We start from the raw sequence: 27600 nt of genomic DNA on the forward strand, positions 1-27600 counted from the left end.
AATGTTTCAATTCTTAATTCAATTTTATGATCAGTTACGATAAATGATCTAAATTACAAACATATTTTCTATATGAGAAAATTTGTTTCAACACATGAAAGATTTGAAGTACATAACCATGGATGAAATAAAAATCAAAATGACCAAGCATCATTTGCAAGGATTTAATTGTCTTACTATTCAATCCATGCCATTTGCAAGAAAATAATTTACATATACTAAATTACTTTAGACTCGGCTGTTAATATAAAAGAATATTGTGTAAAGCATATAATTATTTTTTGTTAAGTATAATGTATATATATATATGTATGATATTCATATTTATTGTGTGTGAATGGTATATGCTAAAAGTAATGTTTTATGCTATTTGTGCTACCTGCAGGTGCTGTCTCTTGTGTAATAGTGTGCTAGGCCTACAGTGCTGTTAGTGCTTTGATCAAAATTTGGGAAGCTGAAATATGTTTCTTTGTGTTTGTTCTATTGTTAAATGATTGTAAATTTTAGAATGAAAGCCAAACTGATGTGATATAAGCTGTTTGAATGTTGTTTTTTGTCTAATTGTTAAGGATAAAATGTAAAAGTTTGAACAGTTATTTTAAATTCATTTGATTTTACAGTTTACCTCCATTTTCATTTTTGACAAATGACAAGGTTTTTTTCAAAGGACATTGCAAAGATATCTGGAATTTTACAATAATCTTGCAATTTTTGTCAATCATACAAAGTGCAGGACTATGAATATCTAAAATATATCAATTACTATTAAAAATTGATTTTATAGATTTAAATCTTACAATGTCATCATTATTTTTATGTTATTCCTCACATTTGCACATTCAATATTAGATTTAGTTTTCTTTTGTTGGGACTTGTAAGTTATTATTATGAATTTGACTGATAAGTGATGCAATATTTTAGGTTTACAATTACACATTTCTTTCAATATTGCAAATATTCATCTTATATAAACAATAATTTTTGTATAACTGTTCTGATAAAATATTAACTGTCAAAATTTAAGGTAACAGAATTTGCAAATGACTGCAATTCTGACACCTGATTCTACATTTCTGATCATTTTGTGCATAAATCAACATAATTATATAGTACTGTGGATTTATTTATTGTTTTTTTTTGTTCTCTTTTTCAAGAATTCCAGAGGAATCAGGGGAACAATGAAGTTTTTGTGTTGAACAAAATACAGAAATCTGATTAGTTAAGTTCTACAAAATACAGAAATCTGATTGGTTGAGTTCAACAGAATACAAAAATCTGATTGGCTAAGTTTAAAGAAATACAGAACTCTGATTCGTTAAGTTCATTCAAATACAGAAATCTGATTTGTTAAGTTCATTTTAACACTTAACTCTGATTGGTTAAGTTAACAAAATACAGACTTTCATTGGTTAAGCCCAACAAAATACAGAATATTGATTGGTTTTGATTCACGCAGAATTTTTTTTAAACCATGAATTCATGAAAATCTAATGTTTTATCAATCAATGAAAATTGAAACCTATGGAAATTAATGAATCCACAGTAAATATAAAATGTATCTGTATTGTTGAAAGAGAAATCACTTGTACAGAATCATATCAAATCACAAAGTGCTATATATATTTTTGTTCAAAGTACATAAAGGGTTAAATTCATAAATAAGGATTAGTATACAAACTTGTTCATATCTTATGTATTCCAATGTCAAAATGAAGCTGTAATCAATATTTGAGTATATATATGGAAGTTTTTAACGACCTTGACTGGCTATACAGCCCTTGCACGGTCGTATATAAAATAATAATTTTAGGAACAACCTATTTTCCTCTTTTCAATATGAACTTTGGTTGTTGAGCTCCTGTTTTATTCAAGTTTACAACTGCATGTACATCTACGTTTTAATAATTGATATTTTTTAAACACTTTCCTTTTTCTAAGCGAAATATTGTGAAAAGATAATTGATCTTGTTAAAATTATCTCCCCTTAAGTTAAGTGACAGTTTTCCAAGGTTTCACAATCGTAATTAGTTTTGAAAATACAAACATCTTATAAGTAAGCATGCTAAGATCTTAGTGGTCATGGTGGTTCAAAATTAAATTTATTAATTACAAAACATCTCCGCCATTATGCAGTCTTTTTCTGAAACCAATATATATATGGCAGATATTAATGACATTGGTCCAGTAAAAAAACATGTATATTATCAAAAATGTAATACTATAAAAAAAATTATAAAACTTAATGTTGTCAGCTTACTAATCAGTATACATTTATATGTGTCTTGTAATTAGCTTTTGATTTATGACAAATGTCATCTGACAGCTAAAAATCTATAAATAGCACAAGGAAATCTGTATAAAATAGCACTGCAAAATGTATTTGATATGTTATTCGTGCAACAAATGTATTACAGCCAAGAAGTAGATGCTTAAACATATATACATCATATTCAAAAATTATTATTTCTATGTATGATTTGGGAACATAATAATTTTTTATGTTTATTTTTAAAATAACTATGATAAGTCAGTGTATAAACACTATCTGCTATAGGGTTTTTAATAGATTTTTTACTCAGTTTGGAACAGGTTGAGGTTTTGGATAAGGTTGAGGTTTTGAAAATCCAGAATTATGTTTAAAGTTTAAAAAAACCAGTTCATAAGTTATTTCATCGACAAATTTTTCAGAATTATGTGATTATAAGAATGAAATAAGATGGGAATCCAAATTGAAGAAAGATAGAATAATTCCATAATTTGCATAAATGTAGTTCATATCATGATTTTGCAAAAGTAAAACATAAAATATGAAAAAAAACAATGTTAAATATTGCAAGGAAATAATCAAACAAATGAATGGTTTCTGGCTTTGTTAGTATTTTAACACTTTGCCTACCAAAAAGGAATAACTTTTTTAATGACCCACTTCCCAATGTACTTGTAACTTATTCCTAAAATATGCTCTAGACAAATAGACCATACTACTGAATCTATATGCAAGTGCTCATATTGACTACCAAATAATCTTTACTTGAACAGGTCTTTACTGGCAAAAATTTTCCATTAATTTTTTTATAAAAAACCAGCAATAAAAGCAATGCGTTCATAAATATGTAATCTCCTAGAATTACAAGTGTACTCAATTTTTATCAATTTAAGAGTCAAAAACAGGGCATTCGTTTTAACTTGCATTTTGGCATGTCATGTCATTTCATGCTAGAGTTTTGTAAATGTGATTTAGATTTTTAAAAATTCAGCAAAAATGACTATATGTTCATCATTTTTGACAGTACAATCTTCTAAATGCAATAACAGCAATAAAAATGATCATTATCAGATAATGAGGAAATTTTGTACAATCTATTCTTCAAATTATAAGAAAAAAGGAAATGGTAAAAGGTTCATCATTATCAACAATGATATATCAAATACTATAAAAAAAAAAATGATAATATTAGATATGAAAGAACGTTTTTTGCATCTATTCTTCAAATAATGTAAGATAAATAGAATATTGTAAAAGCTTTTACTATTTTTTTATCATCACTATTTCAAATACGACAAATAATAAAATGATTGTTATTAGATATAAAAGAACGTTTTTTTGCATCTTTCCTTCAAATAATGTTAAAAAAAAGAATTTGGTACAAGCTTTGTATTTTTATTGTTTATTACTTGAGTATGGTTGTACAATCCCTGGTGTGTCATTCTGTGTCAGATTATACTATTGATTTCTGTAACAGAATCTTTGTAGTAATTTGTAACTGTGATTTTATTTGTACATAATGACACCTTTATATGTCATAATTGTATTTATGAAATATTCTAGTCAATTCTCCAGACATTCATGCATCATGTTTCAGATAATTTTAACCGTCTGCTGGCCTTTTTCGCAGGCGGATAGGTTTAGTGATGGTATTTTTATAGAAGATTTTGATACATAGTCTTTTTCTTAGGGATTGTCATCTGTAGTATTGTTTCCATTACAAACCAAATTAAAAAGTCCCAGACTTTCTACTTTTCATTGATAAGGCCAAATAAAGAAAAATATGTTTCCTGTTACCACTTGTTAATAATTAAAAATAATCATAGATTACTAGTAACTGTTTGTCATAAGGAAAGATCGATAAACGATTTTTTGTTTCCTTTTATAAAATAAAGAAAGAAGAGCAAAATTAATGAAAGGTTATTTATCAATGAACCTCAATGTTCATCCAATAGTAGCAATAACATATAAGTCATATTTTAAGCCCATCCTTGACACTCAAAAAACCTCATAACCTCATCTTGATATTACAGTCCCCTTATGACTAAAGCAGCTATTTTGCATAAGGATTACTCTTCTATTTGATATTACTAAATCATTATTAGCACTTACTTAGTCAACAAATATCATTCATCTGCTAGCAAACTTTACTTTTCAAAGAAAATTGTAATTGCCTTCTGGCGTCAGCCTGTGTATAAGTGCATAAAACTAAGCGTAACTGTTAGTTTTAACTAATTCTTATAAGATAACCTCACTTCATTGATTTGAACATTGTTCATTTAAATGATTTTGCAATTGAAAAAAACTATCATTTTTGTTCCGGTCATTCACATCTTAAACAAACAGGTCCTGTGTCCACTATTTGGACCAGAAGCTTTTCAGTTTACTTTCTCTTTTGGAGAATTTTTCAGAAACATCATTTTAGGACAGAACATGCATACTAAGGCAAATGGAATCATTTTAACAATTGATGCTACTACAAAAAGTTGTCAAAATTGTCATATTTATATTGAAGACCAATAATGTAGAAATAGATAACAATAAGTTAATTTTCAATTAGCTTCTAGTTTAAATATCCATTTGCTTAAGTGAAATCAAATTTCAGGTATTTTTATTTGCATTATTTCATAAACATTTTATTTAAGAAAAAAAATTCATTGGTAATTCTGTTTTCAAATATGAAATCCAGAAATACATAGAAAAGATAAGTTTATTACTTTAGTTTAATTCCCAGGTATGTAATTTAAATGAATATGGGACCAGTTTTAAAATCAAGATTTTATTAAAACACAATTTATCAGTGTAAACAATATTTTATTATAAATTATACAATTACAACATATATTCACATTTACAAATAGTATTCAGAAGCAAGCAACAAGTGCTTATGTTAATCTGTCTGCTTGTAGTCTCTTTTAATGTAGATAATGTTGATATAATAACATTTGACAACGAGTCTTTATGAAATATTGTGACCAGGGGATGTAAATTAACAAAAAGAACGACATGGAAATGAAATTTTAAAGAAATTGTATATTAAAGCAGAGATTTGCATATGACCCTATTAATAATGTCTAATTAAATTTCTATACCATTCTTATTTTATCACTTGTTCCTCAAATCGTAAATCAAGCATTATTTTCAAACTGTGCAATTTTGCAATTGTTTTCCTCATTGTTATTATTTATTTATTTGTTAATTATATAACTATAGTGATTTTGCCTGCCAAAATGATGAGCTCAGTGCTAAGCAGTGTGTTTATACTCTACATGAGATCACTGTGGAAAATAAAATTTGAAAAAATCCGTTTGTTTTTGTTTTGATAGTTTAAACTTGAGAAAGGGACCAAAACTCTATGATAGTTAAACTTAAAGAAAGGGACATAACTTTATATAAGTTAAAACTAGAGACAGGGCCCATAACTCTATGATAGTTAAACCTAAAGAAAGAGACATAACTTTTTCATATCACTTGTATGTAGAAATACGGAGATGTGATATGATTGCCAATGAGACAATCCTCCACTAAAAACTAAAAACGTGGACGTAAGCAATTATAGGTCACTATACTGACTTTAACATTGAGAAAAAAAAACTATGTTGCAAAGCAAGCTTAAAAAAACACCAACATGTAAAAATTTAAAAAAAATATAAATGGGATAATATCAGTCTGACAGTCTTATATATGTACAAAAGGAAAAAACCAACAAATATGATATACAGTAACAAATGAGAACCACAGCTATATGCTCCTGACTTGGAACATTTCCATACAGAATGTGGCAGGGCTAAACCTGTTTGCTGGTTCTATAGCCCCCTTTCATCTTGGACAGTGGTATAACAGAATGGGCAGAACAACAGACTATAGCAGTCAGTTGAAAAGGGCTATATGCTCCTGACTAGGGATATTCCCATACAGAATGTGACAGGGTTAAACGTGGTTGCTGGTTCCATAGCCCCCTTTCATCTTGGACAGTGGTATAACAAAAAGGGCATAACAACAAACTATAGCAATCAGTTGAAAAGGACTTAATTAATCAGATTGATACTTAGAAGTTAGCACACAAAACTTACAAAAAGTACAAAAGTACAGATCTGAGAGAACTGGCAGATACTGAAAGCTTGTTCAAAGCTCAAAGCAACTTACAGTAAAGCGGTTGGTCTGATTGGACAGGTATAATTCAATGTCTTCTGTAGAAAGAATGACATAGTATCTGCACTTGAAGATTTCTTGCAACAACTCTGATAGTTCAATCAATAGCATGATCCAAAGCAAATTTTCGTCTTTTATCTTAAATAGTGTCAATATGCAGTCAGGTTCAAATATAAATTTTGAAATTACTTTCATATTGTTTGACATTTGTTCCATACTGCCAGTTTAATGAGGTGGTTAAATACATTGCAATGTTACGTATTCTGTAATTTTAGCAATTGCTTAGGTCCCAGACCAGACGGATGAGCTTGTGTTAGACGAACCATGCATTAATATGGCTAATTTGTCTTATGTTTATAAGATCTAAAAGGGTTTTTACGCATATTTGAACTCTGGAGGAAGTATAGGATAAAAGTTACCAAAGGTACCAGGATTATAATTTAGTATTCCAGCGCGTTTACTCTATATAATTTGAAGAGCTTTGAGGACCTAAAATTCCGAAATATTTTTTTTCTGGAATCCCGACTTTTGGACTTCCTTGAGCGTATAGCCATTTTGTAGATGTAAGTGTCCCGGTATGAGGAATTGAGACAGCTGGAAAAAAAACAAATATGTACATCTTTTAATTTTCCTTCATAATTTCTTTTACTTACAGATTTTGTCTAGGTAACCTTAAAATACGGATTTTTTGTGTTATTAAAATTTGCTGTTACAAAATATTAGAAATTATTATAAATTAAGGAATGTATCTCCCTCATGCAAAGCTCTGATTCTTTTCACGAATTTGACTATACGTTTTGGACCTTTTAGATTATAGCTCTTCATCTTTTATGTAAGCTTTGGATTTCAAATATTTTGGCCACGAGCATCACTGAAGAGACATGTTTTGTCGAAATGCGCATCTGGTGCAACAAAATTGGTACCGTTGATTTTATTTCACCACACAATTTACGTATATATAAATAATATACAATTTATGACCACAATGTTTAAAAGCATCAACATAGTAGATATCGGAAATACTAGAATTGAATAAACAAATGAACAAATAGACTAGAGGGAATGTGTTCAACGCTAGAGAGGACTTGTGTGTCAACATTGTAGATATCGGAAATACTAGAGCTGAATAACCAAATGAACAAATAGACTAGAGGGAATGTGTTCAACGCTAGAGAGGACTTGTGTGTCAACAATTGTAGATATCGGAAATACTAGAATTGAATAACCAAATAAACAAATAAACTAGAGGGAATGTGTTCAACGCTAAGAGAGGACTTGTGTGGATAAAAATTCCAAGTAAATACAAAAAGAACAGACATAAACATTTGAACTGGTAATCATTTTTATTTGATGCCAACATAAAAAGTTATTACGCGTTGAGTTGGTTCCTCCCATAGCTCAATTAGGAACAGTTGAATGAAAGCTATGGAACATCAGAAACACTACAGAATCACAAGGCAACATTGCAAAGATCATGTCGAAACATATTTGCAGATTTAAAATATAACATCAGGAAAAAATCGAAACATACTTCCGTTGTAAAAGATAAGTCGCCGATTGAAAAAAAACAACAGTAAAATAACCAGTCATATTTAAGATGTACTGGATTTAAAAAAACCGACTGCAGTTTATCTCTTTTGTGGTGATGTATCTGATTTCATGTATCTCCACGATACATCGTCATTTATGATCGACAAAAAAGATCGTGCACTTAACCAACAAGACAAAACTTAAATACTGCATATGTAATATCCATGAATTATAGAAGGCCAAGTACATGTACCAACAGAACTGAGTTTACGGAAATAATGCAATGCAACAACGACTCACTGTCTATAACAGATATTTTGCAAATCGTCAAGCTTGCCGATCGCACTAAATCGTACTGTAAATGCCTTGAACAACTTGAGTTGTCATGGAAGGCAGGATTGATATAACTTTTTAAAATTTAGAAACTACTTGTCATAGTAGATCTGCAAGCACACAATCAAGGTAGATGATTTATAACGGTGGTGTTTGTGAGGCTCTGATGCAGGCCACATTCCAAAAGCGTGAAAATGAAGATATCATCATGACCAACTAAGAAGTCAAAATAATTTGAAGGGATATTCTAAATACTAAGAATTACTTTACTGGTACATTTAAGAACAGAAGTTTACATGAATCTGTTCTTAGTAAGAATGCTATTGTAGGTGGGCCAAACATCGAAACACAACATAGTAATATTGTTGAATCGCAGACAACACTAACCATTTCACAGTTATAACAATGTGCAATTCGTCATACAAAAGATACAACTACAACTTATCAAACCTCTGAAAGATAGCTTGTATCTGGGTGTTTGTGGAACTGATTCATGTTGAAAGCCTTCGTCGAGTGTCCTTACAAAACTATTCTTCGGCAAATCTTAAAAAGAATTATTTTAGTTGCTTTAGCTATGGTGAGGTCTTCATCGTCTCGACTATTAGACATGATCTGTTTCAGAACGTTCAAATATTGGAGAACGACGCTACATTTCATGTGTGCTTGCAAATCTTCTTTGGCATCTTGTATCTAATTTTGCAGAAGCATTGTATTAATCATTCCTTCCATGAAAACTCCAAGTTAATCAATGTGTTTACTGTACACTTTGGTAATATCAGCAAGCTCTAATTTCTGTTCCAGACAATGCGCCGTCGTTGTATTCTACTAATTCGGCAAGCAGAATTAAACAAATTTCTGATTTTTTTTTGTGTCTTTTGATTCAGCCTTGTTTTGCAATAATGTGGTCATTGTTATAAATTTTCTGTTTACAAAACTTTGAATTTTCGAAAAACTAAGGATTTTCTTATCCCAGGCATAGATTTCCTTAGCCCTATTTGGCACAACATTTTGGAATTTCGGATCCTCAATGCTCTTCAACTTTGTACTTGTTTGGCTTCAAAAATATTTTGATATGAGCGTCACTGATGAGTCTTATGTAGACGAAACGCGCGTCTGGCGTACTAAATTATAATCCGGGTACCTTTTTTTTACAATTTTATCAGATATTAAGCATAATTCTGTGTCTACAATAATATTAAATCTCCAGCAATGAGTTTGGCTAAGAGAACAATAGTTTTTGGTTTAAGTGCACGGCCATGCACATACTCTTTTGTTTCGATGCTTCTTGAAGATAGTCAAGATACAAACTGTACCTCAACCCAAAACAGCGCCCTACAGTCATTGCTCTTGTTGATTCTGGTTATTTTTACCTGTCCTTTCAATCGGTGACACAGAAATATGATTTCGTTTTTCCCGACGAAATATGAGATCTGACAATTTATTGTGACAGGATTAGTAACATTTTTCCAGTGTAGATATTTATTAGATTTTCACCTCCAGTCATTTAGATATGTATTTTTCTTTATTTCTTTCAATATAGTGTGATCATAAAATCATATTGTACCAACATAAAAAGTAAAAAGAAACTGAAAAAAACTTGTAAGCAAACTTGTAAGAAATCAAAAGAAAAACACAATGTACTCTAGTATAAGATACATTTATTTTGTCAAATGTGCATGCCTAATTTGAACACTTTGTGAAGAATATCCATTATAAATAGCAACAGTTATATAAAAATGATTTGTAAAACAAGTTGTAAAGGGATCAAACATTAAATTTGTAATAAATATAAATGCAAACAGCAATAAATTCAATTATTTTTGGAAGAATTATCTTTCTTTCTAATGATTTTTTCCCCCAATACCAAATCAAATTTTGAGACAGCTTGTAAAAGTAATTAATAACATTCATCAACTATTGAATTAACACCAATAGTATCTATCAGATTAGTATCTATTTCCTCAAGTTTAACAACAATTGAATGACTAACAGCTTTATCAATGCAATCATTAAATTCACGATGTCTGTCATTGTCCTATTTACATTTAATAACAACAATTAAATCGTCAATATCAACATGTATATTTCATCAACAGGCATACCTCAAATTGACATTTCAATATAAAGTGCATTGTGCACATCAATAAGCATAGGATCATAAGGAAGAATTTCAAAATCTAAAATATTTTTAAACAATTCAGGAGACATAATACAAGAGTCATTAATAGAGGAGTCTGTACAAGTAAGTGCCCCAATATTTTTTTTTTTTTATCTTATCACAATCTGCCATTTGCAATCGATAAATTTAAGTCTTTGCATTACAATAATAATATATTTACATAATTATATAGTTATATCCAGACTAGAACGTTTTGTACAAATACCTAATGCATCTAAGTCTATAAAACTAAGTCAAAATTCTGCTGAATCTCCTTGTCAAGTTGAACTGATTCATTTTAACAAAGTCATCTTTCTTTCCGGTATGGGCCTTAAAGTCGCCAAGAAGGCAGACTTTGCAGTTTTTGTCAATTTTATACTTTAAAAGTTCAGTTTCTATAACAACGAAAATATCAATAGAGCTACAATCACTGCTTCCATTAGACATGTGGTATGTAACATACACTAAATACATAACCACCCTTCATGTGGTATGTAACATACACCAAATACATAACAACCCTTCATGTGGTATGTAACATACACCAAATACATAACCACCCTTCATGTGGTATGTAACATACACTAAATACATAACCACCCTTCATGTGGTATGTAACATACACCAAATACATAACCATCCTTCATGTGGTATGTAACATATGTAACATACACTAAATACATAACCACCCTTCATGTGGTATGTAACATACACCAAATACATAACCACCCTTCATGTGGTATGTAACATACACTAAATACATAACCACCCTTCATGTGGTATGTAACATACAATAAATACATAACCACCCTTCATGTGGTATGTAACATACACCAAATACATAACCATCCTTCATGTGGTATGTAACATACACTAAATACATAACCACCCTTCATGTGGTATGTAACATACACCAAATACATAACCACCCTTCATGTGGTATGTAACATACACCAAATACATAACCACCCTTCATGTGGTATGTAACATACACTAAATACATAACCACCCTTCATGTGGTATGTAACATACACCAAATACATAACAACCCTTAATGTGGTATGTAACATACACTAAATACATAACCACCCTTCATGTGGTATGTAACATACACTAAATACATAACCACCCTTCATGTGGTATGTAACATACACCAAATACATAACAACCCTTAATGTGGTATGTAACATACACTAAATACATAACCACCCTTCATGTGGTATGTAACATACACTAAATACATAACCACCCTTCATGTGGTATGTAACAAACACTAAATACATAACCACCCTTCATGTGGTATGTAACAAACACTAAATACATAACCACCCTTCATGTGGTATGTAACAAACACTAAATACATAACCATCCTTCATGTGGTATGTAACATATGTAACATACACTAAATACATAACCACCCTTCATGTGGTATGTAACATACACCAAATACATAACCACCCTTCATGTGGTATGTAACAAACACTAAATACATAACCACCCTTCATGTGGTATGTAACATACACTAAATACATAACCACCCTTCATGTGGTATGTAACATACACTAAATACATAACCACCCTTCATGTGGTATGTAACATACACCAAATACATAACCACCCTTCATGTGGTATGTAACATACACTAAATACATAACCACCCTTCATGTGGTATGTAACATACACCAAATACATAACCACCCTTCATGTGGTATGTAACATACACCAAATACATAACCACCCTTCATGTGGTATGTAACATACACTAAATACATAACCACCCTTCATGTGGTATGTAACATACACCAAATACATAACCACCCTTCATGTGGTATGTAACATACACTAAATACATAACCACCCTTCATGTGGTATGTAACATACACCAAATACATAACCACCCTTCATGTGGTATGTAACATACACCAAATACATAACCACCCTTCATGTGGTATGTAACATACACTAAATACATAACCACCCTTCATGTGGTATGTAACATACACTAAATACATAACCACCCTTCATGTGGTATGTAACATACACCAAATACATAACAACCCTTCATGTGGTATGTAACATACACCAAATACATAACCACCCTTCATGTGGTATGTAACATACACCAAATACATAACCACCCTTCATGTGGTATGTAACATACACTAAATACATAACCACCCTTCATGTGGTATGTAACATACACTAAATACATAACCACCCTTCATGTGGTATGTAACAAACACTAAATACATAACCACCCTTCATGTGGTATGTAACAAACACTAAATACATAACCACCCTTCATGTGGTATGTAACAAACACTAAATACATAACCATCCTTCATGTGGTATGTAACATATGTAACATACACTAAATACATAACCACCCTTCATGTGGTATGTAACATACACCAAATACATAACCACCCTTCATGTGGTATGTAACAAACACTAAATACATAACCACCCTTCATGTGGTATGTAACATACACCAAATACATAACCACCCTTCATGTGGTATGTAACATACACCAAATACATAACCACCCTTCATGTGGTATGTAACATACACTAAATACATAACCACCCTTCATGTGGTATGTAACATACACTAAATACATAACCACCCTTCATGTGGTATGTAACATACACTAAATACATAACCACCCTTCATGTGGTATGTAACATACACCAAATACATAACCATCCTTCATGTGGTATGTAACATATGTAACATACACTAAATACATAACCATCCTTCATGTGGTATGTAACATATGTAACATACACTAAATACATAACCACCCTTCATGTGGTATGTAACATACACCAAATACATAACCACCCTTCATGTGGTATGTAACATACACTAAATACATAACCACAATGCATTTTCAGTAGAACATTCAAGAACTTCAATACTTGAATATAAAAACTCATTCACAAAGACCACTGCCTATGCCACCAGATTTATACTTTGCACCTTTTCTATTTAAAGATGGAAATTTAACAAAATTTGATAACCAAAACTCATCTAGGTTGTCAAGCTTGTGACTCACAAAAACACAATAATATCGATATCTGCACATTTTTCTTCCAAATCAGGAAATTTTAATTTCTAAATGATACCACACACATTGAGAGCATAAATTTTGATCGATCTTGGATTAACTTCCTGATTTAATTAAAACACTGATAAACTCACATCCTCACGCACAAGATAAAGTTTTTTTTTTTTTGGATGGAACACTTAATAACAACGATTTGTTGAAACTTGGACTATGACACATTCTTGTATGTATACCTTACTCAAACTTATGTCATCTTTGAGTTTCTTTTCATTTGTTAAATTTTAAATTTCAGGTCCCTCGCAATGCATCCGACAAGCATTGGGCGCGGTTTCTATTTCGGGTCACAAACTCGATGGCATGCAAATAATGTCCTCTTTCTCTACATCTACATATTTTTTTTCACATAATTGTTTGAATATAGCGATGTCATCAGTTCCTTCTACTGCCTCTAATCACGGCTATATTGGTTTAATTTATCAATTTTATAAGGGACGACATCAAAAGTTCAATGAAGGATAAAAAACTTAATTCACAAAGTTTTTTCACTGATTTCCCTACCCCCCTCTTAACTTAATTTTGGAAAAATTGATTGACCCATATGGATATATGTAAAAATCAATGTCAGATAACCAAATCTTGCAGCAGTTCAACCCCTACCCCCAAACTATTTGAATTAAGTTTTGTTATCTTACCTTGATCTTTTGATGTCGTCCCTAAGTACTCATAAATTGGTACCCCTAGTAATTATTGACATTATATAGCGGCCACAAATTAATTGCAATGTTTTGGTTTCGAGTATGTTTGTGCTTTGTTTGCTCGTGTGTATTGTTAGTTTTCTGTAAGTTGTTTTACTGCAAATCATAGACCAACCGTTCAAACGAAATAATTAATGGGTTTGTGTTTTATTAAAAACCGAAACTACAAACGGGAATTATTCTTAAGAAAGTTTAGGTAGATGTTCTCAAATATTTATATGTGATCAAATCATTAATATGTTTTTTTTTCTCTATTATAATTTAGATTATGAAAAATTTTGAATACTATCAGAATTTCATTACTGGCCCCTCATTACTAGGGCGCTGGTAATGGACTTCTGGTACTACTTAATATTCTGTATAGTCTGAGAGCAAAATATGTTAATGTAAGTTCAAGCCTCCAAATCATTTATCTTCAGAAAAAGACACTCTAGCTGATATCATAGTCACGTGACCGGATATTTAATGATGTGACAGCTATTACCGTTTTTCGTCGTGGGAAATTCTAAGAATCCTCAGATCACATATAAAATAAGCATACAAAATTATATTTATTTTATCTCTAAAACTCACGACTCCTTATATATATATATATAACTACATTTAATCGGGAGTTGAATCACAGACGGATTTGACAATACATGATATTCAGGGAAACACACTTACAAGTGTAACATCCGGGGAGTTCAACGAATTCGAAAAGGAAGGAACAGTACTGTGTGAACGAAGTTTTTTTTTGTATCACAAGTGAAGTTCTGTATTTTGTTGATGCTTTTTTTTCGTATTTTATATATACCCAAAACAACCATCACTGAAAAAGTCGTCGGCCTGGTAGGATAGTACTAGAAGCCCCTTCTTTTCAGGCTAAACTATTCCAAAACCCCCTTCTATATGGTGAGATCCTAAAGGTCAGGAAGCACACAAATGTGAAGAGCTATATTAAAAATGAGCGAGTTGATTTAAGGCTAATGACTACCACCCAGTTTCATTAACATCATACAAGACCCAATTATTCAGTTTAATTTGAGAATTCCTACGTTTTCGGGGCTGGTAGTCTAACTTCTTAAAAATATACTATTAATATGCACGCTGTGTGGGTTTTTTCTGGCTCTTTTACTGTTGTATATTTTACAATTTCGTACAGTCTAAGAGCAAAATATGTTAATGTAAGTTGAAGCCTCCAAATCATTTTATACTCGAACCGTTTTGACGGCTCGCGGGTATAACATTTTCAGAGAAAAAAAATAACATTTATTTTTCATTACAAATTTTATCTATTTACCTTTATTAGTTGTTACTTTATCATATGGTACAAAAAATCTTTCCAAAAAATCCATTAGTGTTGGCCCATATGGAAAGCCAACGGGGTCAAGATTTTTAATTCGTAACTTGTCAATTCGTAACTTGTAACTTTGTAATTTCTAAATTGTTAATTCGTAATTTGTCAATTTGTAACTTGCACCTTTGTAGCTTCAACATTCTTAATCGGTAAATTCAGTGTCAGTTGTCTTTTCGTGGGTCGTTTTTGTCTATAGCATCAGTCTTTTGCAATAGTTCAACCATTGCCTATTGTTTTTTGTGATAGTTTATAGTTTATTCTTTTTTTTTGTAACATTCAAAACATGATTTATGCAAAATAATTTGTCAGTTTATATTCTCGTTGTAGAGTTCTGTAGTTTTTTTTACTTAGTGCCCTTATAATAAAAGATGATGGTTATATTTGTATACCTCACCAGATAACTTCTGCATGTTTTGCATACCGCGTATGTATATTAACTCATCATATATACCAGGACTTAATTTTGTATTTACCCCAGACGAGCGTTTCGTCTACAAAAGACTCATGGTGAATCCAAAAAAGTGAAAAAAAAAAAAAAAAAAAGCCAAATAGAGTACGATGTTGAAGAGCATTGAGGACCAAAATTCCTTAACGTTATGCCAAATACAGCTAAGGTAATCTATGCCTTAGGTAGAGAAGGCTTGGTATTTAAAAAAATGAATATTGAAAAATGTATATGAATATTGCAAAATTTTATTTGTGTAGAAAAAATGGCAGATTGCAGAATAATAGAAAGTTTTGTTACACTTAACAGTTTTTTTCGTTTGGAGCCCCATCGTCTTAATCCCTGTACAGTCTTAGAAACCAGATATAATCAGATTTAGTCTCTATTGACGTCAGTAAAAGGAGACAACAAATAAAAACAAAGTGGCACTTAACAACAATCAAGTAAAGAAAAATCTTTTTTAAAGTTATTTTTAGTTAAACCATAGAAGCTAATGAAAAATTGTCAATAAATTGTAAGGCTACAAAGTATGTTATGCTTAAAACGATTATAATTGCTTTTTGTATGGCTTGATAATTTTCTACAAGCAACGATAGCTGTGAAAGTGCATTAGGCCATGTTCCAAAGTTAATAAATCTATGACAGGGTTATCCAATGTTGTTTTAAAAACATAATCATTATGTTCGTTTTATGTGATTTGGAATATCACTAAATAGCTATATATAGTTACGTGAAAAAAGAAAGATAGATATATAAATAATTATATAAAAAAATCTGCAACGTGCGAGTTCCTCAAGACAAGAACCTCGTTGTGGTCACTTGGAAGTTATGTGCACAAAGAATATATAATAAATAATACTTCAAATCAACTTATGTTCAGTGGTTCAGTGGTTATAGTCCATTGATGTGATTCATAATTGATTCTCCTTTCTTGATGTTTTTATATATAGAATAGACCGTTTGAATAGATTTCGTTTTTGGGGGCCCTTTATACCTTGCTGTTTTGTGTGAGCCAAGACTCCTGGTTGAAAGCTTTACTTTGGCCTATAATGGTTTACTTTTTGCAAATAGTGTGGAGAGTTATCTCTTTGGCACTCATACCACATCTTTTTATATATATTTCTGTGTCATTTGGTGTCCTGTGGAGAATTAAATCATTGGAAACTATTCCACATCTTCTTATTTTGACGGCAAAATTAGTCATCAGCTGTCTAATAATTTTAATCCACAATTACCCTTCATATTTGAAAAATCCTCTTGTGCCAAAATGCAGGATTTACGCTCCTTCCAGAACATCTGAGATCATTTAAAGTTTTATTGGGTTTTGTGTTGCTAAGTCTTAAGTTTTCCATGTTGTTTTATGTAGACGGTGTTTGTCTTCTCGTTGGCTTTCGTTTTTTGCTTTGGCTGCGTCGGTTTGGTTTTCGCCCTTTGAGTTTGATTGTTCCTTTGGTATCTTTTGTTTCTATTTTAAAATTTTACACCTCCTTGCAAAAGTACAGACGCGTTCTGTTCATGGAGGAGTTTGTGTACAGTTAAAAATAAATAGTGACAATATATTTTTGCAGATGCAAAGTTATGAGAGTTAATCAGAGCTGCATTTTTAGATAATTGTGTAGCAGTCATGTATACTCGTGTATGGCCGAGTAGAGATGGAAGAATGTGGTAGCGCATAGATCGGGTATTGGCCGAGTTGGTCTGGGATGAAAATATATAGAAGTCGCAGTGATCATGAAGCGATCGGGTACTAATAGGTTAACTATTTCTATTCCGACCAAACTCGATCTTTACACGATTCTTTCTCGATCCGTTCAACCGCTTCTAGACGAATTCTCGATCTTTTCTCGAGTGACTGGCTTCTCGATTCTTACTCGAATGTTTTGGACATTTCAAAAAATCTCGGGTAGAAAGTCAGATCGATGAAGACCAATGCAGACCAACCTGAACATTCTTGTCGATTGAGTCGGACCAGTCTGTGGATCGCTTAATTTTTCTTGATCGAGAATAATCAAGTTGGTCTGATCGGCTCTATAAATATCGTCAACGCGGTAAATATTGATCTGCAATATTCCGTTTGTACATGTATTATAAATCTTTAGAAAAGGCGTTTGGAAATCTTCACATCGTATAAGTACTGAGAACGAGTTAGGAGATACTCTCTACATAACACTTCCAAAGCGATAGCGTTTTGAAGTAACGAAACTGAAACGGCTGTTATTAAAGGTGCATAGTTAGTGCCCATAGTCTAAAACTAAAACATGTCAATAACCAGTTTGAATTGTTTCACATTTGTCATTTCAGGACCTTATATAGCTGACTATGAGTTGTGGGATTTGTTCCTTGTTGATGGTCGTACGGTGACCTATAGTTGGTAATTTCTGTGACGTTTTGGTCTCTTGGGAGATTTGTCTCATTTGCAATCACACCACATCTTCTTGTTTATATCTAGCTATTTACGTAATTTTTTAATTACAGTAGAAATTTCTTATACCAGTTGCAGCAAATATATATTAGCAAATCAGATTATCAAAAGTTCGTAAATAAACTCATCATAGATATCTGGATTAAAATTTTGTACAACAGGTGTGCGTTTTTGTGATAATGTCGAATTCTATTTTATTTTTTTTAGATGAAAAAAATATATAATCAAACAGCATTTATCTTTCTTTGTATTACAAAAATAAAGAAAAATGGTCATATTCCAATCGTTTCAATGCTATTTCTTAAATCATATTGAAAGTGTGTCATATATTTTTTTCTACTATATGCTAAAGGCATTCTTATAGATTAACCATCCTGAAATCTGCAAATTATTGCACAAATAATAGATACCCCGCCGCATATTTGCGCCTGTCCCAAGTCAGGAGCCTCTGGCTTTTGTTAGTCTTGTATTATTTTAATTTTAGTTTCTTGTGTACAATTTGGAAATTAGTATGGCGTTCATTATCACTGAACTAGTATATATATTGTTTAGGGGCCAGCTGAAGGACGTCTCCGGGTGCGGGAATTTCTCGCTACATTGAAGACCTGTTGGTGACCTTCTGCTGTTGTTTTTTTATTTGGTCGAGTTGTTGTCTCTTTGACACATTCCCCATTTCCATTCTCAATTTTACACAGAGTTTGTCTTAAGGTTGCATTTCTGTAAATATTGACAATGCAATTTCCCATAGGAACTACTTAAACTGAACCACTTTTACTTTGAAGTTTTGAATTTTATCTACCCCTACCTCGAATGAAGGGTTCCCACATATTTGAATCTAAACAATATGCACATGTATATTTACTGGTAACATCCCCAGTTATGTCTCTATGAGATGGAACACAGAGCATAACTGGGAACCAGTATGTAAACAAAATTAATTTTCTATGAATATTCTAGATCTCCCCAAAAGAGACGTGGTTTGAGAAACAACTGTAGTTACAAAGTGCAACCTATAGTGCCGTCAATATAGTGTTTCCCCGTATATAATATACAAGATAGTTGAGTGTGTGTTTGAGCCAGAACTTCTATATGTTTATTTCTTAAGGAATATTTACTGGAACTCATATTTCACTATGCATTCCCACTCTACTTTTTATTCAGACGTTATTACCTGTCTTTTATTTCAGTCCTCTTGTTTTGTAGGTTTTACTTTATTCATGTCCTGAGTGCAAGTTCATATTCCGGACGCAAGTTTATCGGTGTTTTTTCTCTCCCAAAAATATAAAAAGTAAGGATAACCTTGCTTTTGTTCAAGCTAAAAGTATAAATTTTCCAAATTCGCATAGATTATTTATGAGTAAACAAATTCTTATATGAATAAAAAGAAATCAATGATATGGAATTTTAAAATGAAATATGTTTTTATAATATGCTTCAAGATAATAGTAAATTGCAATGGTGACACTGAGTTGTTTTCTTGTTTCAATTTATCTTGAAATATCAATAACATGCATTTATAAAATAATTACTATAAGAGTGATCTCTACTTATATGCCGAGATTGGAAAATCAAATCAGAAAAAACAAATATTAAGTATAAGTTAAAGTAATCTAGCATATGGAGTAAAACACTTGATGTGTACCATATTTAGACGACTTTTTTTTTTAATTATGTATGTGTGATACGACTGTCATAAAAGTGAGAGATTTAGCGCTATAACACCAGGTTCAATCCCCCATTTTCTACATTAGAAAATGCCTATACAAGGTCAGAAATATGACAGGTGTTGTCAATTCGTATAATGTGTTTTGTCATTTGTCATTTGTCGGTTTTATCATTTAAATTTAGTATATAGTCATTTTATAAAAAAAAATACTGTTTGCAAAAGTATAAGCTATTCTGAAGGATAAGGATGTTCTTATCCGAGGCAGATAACCCTAGCCGTATTTGGCACAACTTTTTGGAACTTTTGGTCGTCAATGCTCTTAAACTCTGTCCTATATGTGTTCTCCCATTTATATGTATTGTAGTCCTTTAATGTAATGTTGTCATTTTAATGTTATATTAAACATTGCCATAAAAGCGGGAGGTTTGGCATGTCACACTGAAACCAGGTTCAACCCATCAATTTTTTTGTTATTAAAATGTCCTGTACCAAGTCAGGAAAATGGCTATTGTTGTATTATAGTTCGTTTCTGTGTGTTACATTTAAATGTTGTGTTTCTGTTGTGTATTAGTTCTCCGCTTTTATTTGATGTGTTTTCCGCAGTTTTAGTTTGTGACCCTGATTTTTTTTTCTTTTTTTTAATTTCGAACAGCAGTATACTACTGTTGCCTTTATTTGTCATTTGATTTTGTCACTTGATTATGGACTTTTCGGTTGAACTTTTCTCGGAGTTTAGTATTTTCGTGATTTTACTTTGTTCTTCTTTATTTCAATTACAGTGTTACATTAATTACTAATCTGTCTCAACACTTCAGATTTAAGCAAAGAACTTAACCGATTGTGTTCCCCTATTTTACCCTTCAAGATGACGATCTACATTGCTTTAGTCAATTTTAAATGATGAGTCAATTCTCAGATTTATCGTGCTCAGTGCTGTTTATACAATTCGCTTACAGTCAGTTCATTACTGTTCAGTAGCTTTTCAGACAATCAGTGTGTTGTTGTGTACGGGTTAATGACAACTACTGGACAATCTGAACATAGGCTGATCAGAGCAGAATTAAATGCAAACAAATCGTTTGAACAGAACAGAATTAATCGCAGTGGATAAGAGAGAGACACTGAAAATAAAGTTAATGATTTATTACTCAGACTTTTCAGTGCTGTTTAGAAAAAACTAAGCGTTTCAGACTAAAATGGGTCATTTGCTCGAAAGAATCCGCACATAACTGGTCACAACTCGAAACAAACCGCAGACGTTTTTAAAAGGATCCGCGGAGGGCACATTTTAAAAATTTCTAACTGTTGTCCATGGATTGAAAATTTTGTAAATAACTCGTAACAATCTACAAGTATCGTAAACCGCCCGCAACATTACATCACGTGTTATTGCTAGCAGTTTACGATACTAATATTACGGATTACGAGTTATTTACAGGAAAAAAATCATCCATGGACAACTTTATGAAGAATTTTAAAATGTTAAATATTTCTCTCCTTTCACGAATCTTTTTAATCTAATAGTAATTAGTATATTGTGAGAATGTGAACATGTGGCAGGAAATAATCTGTATCACATGCCACCGGTCACAGTACCGTGCTTACTGTTAATTTCATACTCACAATATTAAACAGTCCTGACATTATATATATTTTTGTCAATCAAATAGATTTTTGTGATAAATTATATTAACAACGAATTCTTTGCATTCAACATTTTTGTGATTATTTCCTTTTTTAATGAAAAAATAATTTTATTGATATAGAATATTTAATACGAGGACAAATGAACTCAATAAATAAAAAAATACTTCAGAAAAATGAATGGTGCAGGCTTTGGATCATCTATTTTCAATGTTAAACAAAAATAGGAACAATAAGGCCCTTATTTGGCTAAAATATTGGCGCAAATGGAACAGTAACGATATATAAAGATACAAGGTATTTAAATCTTAATAGCAAATTTTCGCTTATTGAGTATAAATGAAAAAAACAAAACAAACAAAAAACAAAAAACAAAACAGATACCGACAAAATTTTCTTATTTTTCATGCCCAAGAAAAAAATATTTTGTGAGAGTATGTAAATACCTATAATAAAGTTTCTTTTAAATCATTTTCATGTTCCTTTAATGCGTATGATATATCCAAATAGGAAATATGAATGGAAAACTATCATTTTTTTTCAAGAAAAGTCCGCATAGTTTTAATGACGCAAGCATCATGTCATAAAATCAACAATTATGCGTATTTAATTTAACTCTTAAAAATTTAAAACATATACTGCAAATGTGAAATAATCCCCCAAAACTTTAATCTCTTTAGTCAAAAAGAGGCCTTCATGTTCCTCATCCTTTGCGCCTCCTAATATTGTGAATTAAGGTAGACAAACGTCTTACGAGCTACTATAATTAATCCTAGCTAAAATAAAGAATGAAAGTTCTTTTTCAAATATGTATAAACAACTTTCTTTATTTTTGTATTAAAAAATGCCGAGTGTTTTGAAATTATGAAATATAAAACATTTCAGTAATGCAATGCTGTTTGTCATGACTCACGTGTCTATAGTTTGAGTGTTTTTAATATATATTTTCACTTTTATATTTCAGTCATCTGAAAAAAAGAAAACACAGATCGAGAAGTAGACAGTGATTATGATAATATATAGATACCCGAGGACATCAGTAAAGAATTGACTATTTACTAAAAAAAAAGGTAGGAATTGATGGAAGGTCGAAGAGTAACCATTTACATTTGGTTTAGATCCAGATTAGAAGTACAAATATCTCAACGATTTTCACAACACTATAATATGTTTAAGTTTAAATTACCGTTTGCGGCTTATTTAAGGTTTCAGTCATACCAGAGTTTTTTTTTTTTTGCAAACGCTTTGTACATGTAATACCGGAAAAAAATAAAATTGAATTTTGATATAAATTTATACGTCGTCAATGGTGCTTAACTCTATATTTGCAAAATAAAAGAAAAGTAAACAATATAAAGACCAGCACATTTTAAAAGAGGGGCACACGATTACAGAGGGACAGTTAAATTCGAAAATCGAAGATCGAAAAATAAACTGACATCGCCACGGCTTAAATCGAAAGAGACAAACAGATAAATAATAGTACATAAAACACAACAAAGGAAAGTAAAAACTTAAACACGAACCCCACCAAAAACTGAGGATGATCTCAAGTGCTCCGGAAGGAAAAGCAGACCCTGCTCCATATGTGGAACCCGACAGTGTTGCTCATCTTATTACAAAAAAGTTATATAATTTATGTTTTAAATAACGAAATCAATTTAATGCATTAATGCAAATTCGTTTCATTTTCTTGTGTATACAAATATTGGAATAAGAATAAATCACAAGTTCAGGGGAACGATTAAAATGAACACCCTGTTACAATTGAGAAAAAGGAAGGGAAAATTAATTGTATAAGATTGAGATCTTGAAATAATAATTAACTACATGAATGTTTCTTCACATCGAATTTCCATTAAATATTTAATGAATGCAATATATATAGTTACAGTTAGTAATCATGTCCATGAAAAAAGCTTAAACATTTGTTCATTTGATATATTAAATTTTATAATACTAGGTCAAATCATGAATTTCAAGGTAGAGTTGACTGAACAGAAATCGATCACACAGGCTGGTGAAGTGCCAATTTTTTGTCTATGTAGTGAGAAGACATCGAACAGAGATTGGACTAAACATTTCATCGGAAATCTAAAAAGGAATGGATTTGACAACATACATTCGAACATTGACTTTCTACCAGGTCAACCATATTACAACACCTTAATGAACGTACTGAGATGTATTTCAAAGCTTATTATAGTCTTATCTTCTGTTTCAAATGAACAATTCCTATCCTTAGTGGATACAGTTGTAAGCTGTATTTATAATAGGGAATTACCTGTTGATGTGATACCAGTTCTAACATCAGATGATGTAGATATACCTTTATGCCTTAGTTCTGTTATCCCTTTTCGTTCTTTGGATGATAACTGGTCTAAACTGTTTCGTGCTCTGAAATATGTAACTCGGCAGAACAAAGATACAAAAGGTGTAGAACTCTGCTGTAAGGTATTTGCAGACGTTTTACATCTTCGAAAAATCGAAATGGAAGGAATAGTGCGACAAAAAGACGAAGTTGCAAAGGATGTTTTACGTACTTGGGGGCTAGACATTAACGGAGACAGGGTAAGCTTTCATATAAAAACTTTATTAAGGATTGGAAGAGTGCAACCGATTTGTCTTTTAAATCTTTTTAAAAGTTTATCTGATCAGAATCCGTTAAAATATATAAGAATTTGCGATATAAAAGGATTTGACCTGAAAGAATTGAAAATTAACAAACAACTTAATTCAGATCTGTTTGTTATTTTTGACACTTTACGAAGAAATGTTTGTAAACAAAGTTGGTTCCATTACCGACGTCATGGAGTAAGTCACAAAGAATTAAGCGAACTTTCTTTAAATCCGTTCAAGCAGGAACAATGTACAGAAGGCGAAAAAACAGTGTGTTACTCACAGTTTGAAACTCAACAATCTCGTACGAATACATTTACAGATTTTCCCATTCAGGACAAGGAGTTTCGTATAAAATTATCAAGAGCAGGATTTTTTAACCTACATACTGCAGATTATGTCCAGTGTTATAGTTGTGGAGGCTGTATTAGGTCTTGGAGTGCTCACGCAGATCCATTGGTTGCTCATAAAAAAAACTATCAAAACTGTTCTTTCATTCTGAGTAAAAATGTGGACGTATTAAGCGGACATTCAACAAACACCTGTCATGAGGATTTTATGACTATAGAAGGAAGAGTTCACTCGTTCAAACAGATTCTAAAAGTAGAAACAAGTTACTGCATTGATGATGACGTCATCAATCGTTTTGCCGAAGCAGGTTTTTATTACTGCGGAATAGCAGAAGATGTTGTTTGTCATTCATGTAACCTCGGTTTGACAAATATTCGTAACTGCATTGAACCTATGAAACTCCATCGGAAATTATCTCCCGATTGTTCGTACTTGAGGAACCTCACGGACAATGCTGTAGAAAGCGGAGCCGATACGCCATATGAAATAGATCCATATTTAGAAGTAGAGATTATACAACACACAAACATATAAAAGCAATGAATAATACCTGTTATAGTTGCTTGCAAAAATAAAACGTCGAACAACACATCATAAATAGTATATTAAACATGATACATAACAAATGACAAAAACTCATAAACTTAAAGTCTATAATCAAATGGCAAAATTAAAAACTCAAAGCAATTAAACGAATAGATAACAATTGTCATATTCCTGACTTGGTACAGGCATTTTCTTATGTAGAAATAAAGGTGCAATCAACCTAGTTCTATATAGCTAGATAACCCGAATTGTCAAACTCTACTTTTAAGCATAACAAACATAAAATATTAAAACTAGGACATCATTCGGAAGCCGTTTATTGCAGGTAATCAACTTGTTAGTTGTTGGTTATAAAAATAAAAAATAAAACAGCATTAAAGTCAAAATTGAACAAAATGGTACTAGTTAGTGGAATAAATGTCGAATACAGTAACCGAACGACTCAATTAAGTGATTAAAACATACTATCTTTAAAATACTTAGACGTCGCGTACGGTGTTGGTGATAATATGGGTTTTGCAATTCCAGTTCACCTTTATTGCATTTGTTAGAAGTTTCGGAATTGATAACTATATAAATGTATATATCAAAATGTGCGTAATTAAAAGTAGAAATGGAATATGCCTTAAAATCAATACTTTTATTCATTTTGTTACTCGAATGATCCCTAATAACACTGATTTTGAGCGTGTAGACAAGTAACACCGCGACATATGATCAGCGTTGCTTTGAAGTTATTCTTGTCATTTCTTAAACTTATTAAAAAAAAAGTTGTACTCCTAGCAAGAGTAGTCTTTGGTGTTAATGGTGTATGTTTTCTTTATGACGTCATCGTTAACTGGACGCGTTTGACCAGGACGAAAGTCGTTTAAGATAATTGATTGCGTTTTCAACAAGAGAGTGTTTAGGCTACAATCTCATCGCGGCGCCATGCATGTGAGATGCATACATTTGAAATGTAGCTATGACCTTGAAACTTACTCGTGTTTGAAAGACTATTGATAACTGTGAACATGTCTTCCATGATGCAAAAACGCACCAGCTTCATCTCAGAGATTTTTTATATGAAGGCACCTGAATTGTTCAGATTTCGTAAAGCAATATTGAAATTCATCAAACAGGTGAACAACATTAAGTTTGCAGAAGAAGGATTGAATGTGCCGAAAGGGTTAGAGTTTAATTCGATATTGCGTCTTACTCTGTTACATAGATTTAACTTTGAAACAGTATTTATGACGGACTGTGTCCGAATTACAGTTATTTGAAAGAGCATGCAACGTTCGAATGACAATGAAATACGTTTTACTAGGACTTAATGTTGGAGGGGATACCGATGTTTGTGGTCCATCTCAGTTCCCTGAGATATCAGTAGCCAATGTTTCGTTGACATGATTCAAATGATACATTATTGGAATAATTATGAGGTTTCAATCTTTTAACCAGTATACCTTAATTCGTTATTCCTTAATTTTTTTAGCATTTTTGTTTTTGTGCTTTTTGTGCTCACCAATTTTGTTTGGTATTTTGACCGTTGATGTAATATCTGATGAAGATAACGATGAAGGTCGATCGAAAAACATGTGCTGTGCACATATGCATCATATTAAACATCTGTAAGCGGTATGTATCCTTTTTATCTCACCTGGTCCGTCGTCGTCATCGTCCGTCGTCGTCTTGTTACTTTTTACAAAAACCTTCTCCTCTGAAACTACCGGGCCAAATTCAATCAATTTTAGCTACAATCATCATTGTGGTAACTTGTTTAAAAACAATGACCCGGTCCGCCGACTGAGATGGCCGACATAGCTTAAAATAGAACATAGGTGTAAAAAGTAGATGTGGCTTATATCTCAAAAACTAAAGCATTTTGAGCAAATATGACAGTATATCAAAATGTTCAAAATGTTCATCAGTTCAAGATCTATCTGTCTGGCAATTTTCAGACGAATCAAACAATCCGTTGTTTGGTTGCTGCCCCTGAATTAGTAATTTTTAGGAAACTTTGTATTTTTGGTTATTATCTTGAATAATGTTAAAGATAGACATAAACTGTAAATATCAATAATGTTCAGCAAAGTAAGATCTATAGAAAAGTCAGCAAGTCCAAAATGTTCAAGTTATTGTCCTTTAAAGGCCATTTTTCGTAAATTTTTGTAATACTTACAAAAGTCTTTCCCTGAAACAACTGAGACGAATAAAAACCAAATTTGGCCACAAATAGCATAGGGTACTAGTATCTAGTTTAAAAATATGTCCGGTGAACATGCTGCCAACCAACACGGCAGACATAGCTAAAAATTGAA

Source organism: Mytilus trossulus, chromosome 7, assembly GCF_036588685.1.
Source record: "Mytilus trossulus isolate FHL-02 chromosome 7, PNRI_Mtr1.1.1.hap1, whole genome shotgun sequence".
Lineage (NCBI taxonomy): Eukaryota > Metazoa > Mollusca > Bivalvia > Mytilida > Mytilidae > Mytilus > Mytilus trossulus.